Source organism: Lygodium microphyllum, chromosome 17 (genome assembly GCF_053477565.2).
Source record: "Lygodium microphyllum isolate KBCC chromosome 17, Lygodium_microphyllum_v1.1.10, whole genome shotgun sequence".
Lineage (NCBI taxonomy): Eukaryota > Viridiplantae > Streptophyta > Polypodiopsida > Schizaeales > Lygodiaceae > Lygodium > Lygodium microphyllum.
Window position 1 is genome coordinate 59,370,653 of NC_141151.1, and position 5,174 is coordinate 59,375,826.

Below are 5,174 nucleotides of genomic sequence, written 5' to 3' on the forward strand. Positions count from 1 at the left end.
TTTATATTTATATGGGCATAGCCTTTTTGGAATACAACATGTCTTGGGATGATAAGCCAACTGTTTATATTTAGTTTGGGGAGAATAATGTTGTATTACATTTATCTACATGAACTGTATAATAGTATGGTTTCGGGTCATGGATCTTCAGGAATCGGTAAATCATTGGAAGTTCAGGGTATCCTTTCCTTTGGAACCCATTCTTCTCATGGCGCCCCAACACTTTGATCCTGTCGGCGGGGATTACACGAGTCACTACTTCATAGACATACGAGTTTAGTTCAACCCTCCGACCTCGAATATGTAAAGTTGAGTTTACGTGAGCTTTCACAAAAGTGAATAGCTTCACAACTGTAAGTCTTCCAACCACTTGATCCTCTTTAGGTTGGTTTATAGGTATGCAAATCGGTGGTCAGCTATGTAGTAGATTCCTGAGGCACCCGTCCATCTTCATTCCATATACAAAGGTGATGGATTATAAATACGCTCTAGGATGTCCATCATCCCAACCCTTTGTTGATAATCCGGGGAATGTATCGCAGTTATAAACATGACTCGGAACACTAAGAACTTGTTCCATGATTCGTAATTCTGCAAGACCGCATTGAAAGTAAGGAAATGTTTGGAACAACAACATTTGCTTTACTTCATCTTATTAAGATGTCATAAAAACAAATCCTTCATTGGTTTGCTCTGATACTAACTGTAATGTGTCCACCTGTTATCTTCAAGACACGTCTTAGCAGTCCATTGGAAAGGATGTCTAGAAAGATCCGCCCAGCACTCCCATGGAATGTTATGGGGTTTGCGATCTAAGACTTTCCGCATCTGCCACGTAGTGGAAGTATTTCAGCCGTTCCCACTTAGGAGCGACCTGAATTAGGGTTGTCCCTATTGGTCATTTTCTAACAGCAACTAGCATCAAACTCGAGCGAACTACTTTACGCAGAAACGCCAGGTCCGAAGTGGATTCACGTTGCACTTGGTTCAAGGAGAATGGAAAATGAGAGGGATGTGAAGCTCAACCTCTCTACCATAAGGCATAGTCCCATTCCGTTCCCCTAAAACAACATAAATCACGATCATTTATAACATAGACTCTAGGTCAACGCTCTTGCTGTTCGTGTCCTTTGAACGACCTTCCTGCTGTCCATCTTGATTGAGGAAAGTTCCCAGCCAACCGGGACCACCCATCCATAGGATGGACCCATGGCCCATCCTCTACACTTTCCTCGGGTTATTTTAGTTATTTAATTATCTAACACATTTAGTTGGACATGTATCAATCAGCTTCCTTAATTAACCCGTTAAGCACTAGTTCCTTTACGTAATAATAGCACTTGACATAGAAAAACAATGTCAAACAAGTTGCTTTTCAACAAGTTATTATATTTATCTTTGAAATACATAAAGTCTAGCCTGTAGGCTTATCCACAATCCGCCCGAAGGCTATCCAGCAATCCACAGGGATCACTAGTCCAAGATTCCGCCCGCAGACTAGTTTGTGGGCCTGGAGATCCAATCCTGAGTCACATTAGCCTCTTGTGCAGGGGTCAGAAGGCGAGGGATTTACGATCAGAGCCCCCACTGGCACCCAAGCGTCCTCCTGCTCCAAGTAGCGCTTAACGGAGAGACCTCTCACGGTGGGTTCGGTCCACCTTCCCAGCATGGTTAACAACCCCCTTGGTTAGGGTCAGGCAGGTAGTCAGGGGTAACTGAAGCTGCCTCTCCCTTCAGGCCTTCAACCTAAAGCATTAGATATGAATTTAGCCTTTAATTCCTTGAGCAAACAAAGCAAAACAGTGCTCTTAAAGTTGTTACAAGCACAAACAATTCCATTGGTCGTTATTTTTGGCCAACTGCTAAGGAGCGAATCCTTCTTCCCGAATGCATTCAGCACTCGATCCGGGATCAATTGCGACTTGGCAAGATCCCCTATATCCTGGGTTAGGGCGTACCCTATTAACTCGATTGGACCAATACTTTAAGTTCATATGTTATTCCAATTTATTGGTTGGTCTTTTACTTCCAAGCAATTATCTTTACCCAAGAAAGATACTATATTAGGACGATTATTCATCATCTTGCAAGATAACTTGCGTAAGAATCTACCAACCTCATTCCGAGGAATTGGCCATTCCCTAGTGATCCAATCACAAGATCATGAGACTCTGTAACTTGTTGCACAAGTGTCGCATCAAACTATGGGACTATTCTATCCATCAACAGTGTCTTCTAATCACGGTGTCATGATTAGATATAGCAATCCATTCCTGATTGCATTAGGCCGACATTGTCGGTCCTAGGGTTCTGAGTTTCATCTTTTTTAGCAAGAGATTCTTAGGAAAAAACCCTAGATCTTTTCTTGCAAGTATGTCCTACTATCCCTACATTCCGTGAATGTGGGCAAGTATTTAGGGTATAGGAGTTTCAGTTTTGGCAATACGTGCGACTAGGTAAATGTCTTCACCGTGCTTACCCTAGTCAGTTCTTTGGGAAACGTTGCGTTGAATTAACCCTTTTCTAAATGAGTACTCCGCAGTTTTAGGTGTTTAGGTTTATGCCAATTTAACCTGTCTATTCTTGAAGATAATTACGATATCATTTCCATAACCACATGACTCATTGTCTACGAGTAAGTTGATTTTCAAACCCTGACTTTTCGGTTTAAGATCAAGCATAGGTTAGGTTATAGCCTAATTCCAATCAATCATCCTATAACATGCAAACAAGATTGATGCTAAAACATGCAGCCTTTTACTACTTTCATTTCCGAATGGATTTGTCGTATGCAGAACTTACACACCCTTCCATTAAATTAAGTTTTTAGACCACTTGCCTAGTTAAATCTTCTTCATGAAGTCCTAGCAATTTCCTACGATTGTTAATAACTTTCTTTAAGAATCATTTAAAAAAAAAGATATTCAATAATGCAATATGCATTTTATTCCTTTCATGCTTAATCAGAGTGTACTTTCATAATTCTGTTTTGTAAATATGGACATTAATATAAGTTCAATTCATGGCAATGCACAAAAACTACTTGCTAGAAATGCATATCAATCTTCTGGTCACTTTATTTTGTTTGTTTTATTGAGAATACTAATGACCGAACTCTTCCGTCACATGAGCTAATTCTTTTGACCAAAGTATTTAAGACGAGAAATTCATCCTATCTCCAAAAATCATCCATGCACGATTGAATTATAACAACGTAAATTAAAATTAGGAAGAAAAACCTGGACTTGTGGTAAGATGTCCACGTGGATGTTAGGAGACGATCCTCCTGCGGCTGTGCCTTGTGCTTTCTTAGGAGCCATTGCAAATGCAGCCTTTCTTTCTTGGATGCAGATTTATGACCTTGGCTGTCTCCTTTGCACGCGTAGCTCCCCTTTGTGACAACTTGCACCGTCTTTCGGAAACAGTTTTTGTAGAAGCTTTCCTCCTATGAATTTGAGTGGGGAATGCCCACGGAAAGGGTCTTTAAATCCCGGCCTAAAGTGGGCAAAAGGGCTTGATTTCAACAGGGTAACTGGGCTTTTAAACCCCACTTGTGAGGGCAATAAGAAGGCTCACGAAAATGCCTTTAGATCCCAGGGAGGGGGTTTAAAGTCCTTCGAGGGTGAGGCTTATTAAAGCCACAGAAATGGGATTTTTCATTTGATCCCAGGGGTAGTTTTTAGGATGCCCTAGTGTCAAAAAAGGGGGGAAAAGGAAGGGGTGTATAACCTTGAAGAGGGGGTTTTAGGTGGGGGGAAAAAAAAGCTTAAAAGAGGCACATGAACCAGGGCTAGAAGGGAGCCCGAAAGAAGAATGTGTGGGGGGGGGGGGGGGGGTGTTATATGAAAGGGCCTTGAGTAGGCCACATGAAGGGGGGCTACTTAAGAGCTATAGAAGCTTGGTAAGAAGCTTTTGATGCTTTTTGATAGAGTCGTGGAATCCCCACGTTGTCGTATTGCTGCGCATTCGAGGTGTGAAAACCACCCAAAAGTTGTGTGTGGGATTTGATACTTTGTACATATTTAGTTGTTGTGTTTATACTTTTGTTCTACGTGGAAGAGGGTTTGGAGTAAGAGGAATTAATCAATAATGCTCTGGTTGACATGTATGTCAAATGTGGAAGTTTAAACGAAGCACATAAAGTCTTCAAGGGCTTGCTGGAAAGAAATTAAGTATCATGGAATGCTTTAATGACAGGATATATTCAAAATGGGTTCAGTCTCACTGCCTTGGATCTCTTTAGGGACATGCAACAGGAGGGTGTGGTTCCAACTAGAGCTACTTTTCTATGCACCTTGAAAGCTTGTGGTAGCATAGGAGCCTTGCACTCAGGCCAATCTTTACATTGTGAGATATCAAAAATGGGATTTGAAAGAGAATTGATTGTGGGAAATTCTCTCATAAATATGTATAGCAAATGTGGTTCCCTTGCAGAGGCTCACAGGGTGTTTGATAAGCAACCGCTTCGAGATACAGTTTCATGGAAGGCTTTGGTTGCAGCACATGTCGAACACGGGCTTAGTGAGGAAGTCTTGATTTGCTTCAAGCGGATACAGCTGGAAGGTGTGTTTGTGGATACCAGCACATTCATTCTCTGCTTAAAAGCTTGTGGCACAGAAGGAGATTTAGAAACAGGGCATAGCATACATTCTGAGATAACTAGGAGAGGACTTGAGAAAGAGCTATACATGGGGAGTACAATGGTGGACATGTATGGGAAATGCTACTCTCTTGCAGAAGCAGTCCAAGTGTTTGATGGGCTGCCAGTTCAGAACATAGTCTCATGGACTGCACTGATTGCAGGATATGTGCAGGAAGGGCATGGTGAGCTAGCACTGAAGTGTTTTGAGCAGATGCAACTTGAGGGCCTTTGTCCAAATTCAGTTTCCTTTATTTGTGTATTGAAGGCCTGTGGCTCCATACGAGCTGCAGATAAGGGCAAATAAATACATGATGAGATTGTTAGAGAAAGGTTGCTGGACAAAGACATTGTTGTTGGGATTGCATTGGTAGATATGTACAACAAATGTGGCTTGCTTGCAAACGCACAAGAAGTGTTTGACAAGCTTCCCTTTCATGATGTGGTCTCATGGAGTGCTTTAATAGTAGGATATACTCAAAATGGTCTTGCTGAGGAAGCAGTGAAGTGCTTTGAACGAATGCAAAATGAGGGA

At 41.7% G+C, this 5,174-nt stretch overlaps 1 pseudogene; it reads left to right on the forward strand.

Moving 5' to 3' along the window:
• The first annotated feature begins 4,406 nt into the window (after positions 1 to 4,406).
• Positions 4,407 to 4,946, forward strand: LOC148021933 (pentatricopeptide repeat-containing protein At4g18520, chloroplastic pseudogene; annotated as a pseudogene).
• The last annotated feature ends 228 nt before the right edge of the window (positions 4,947 to 5,174 follow it).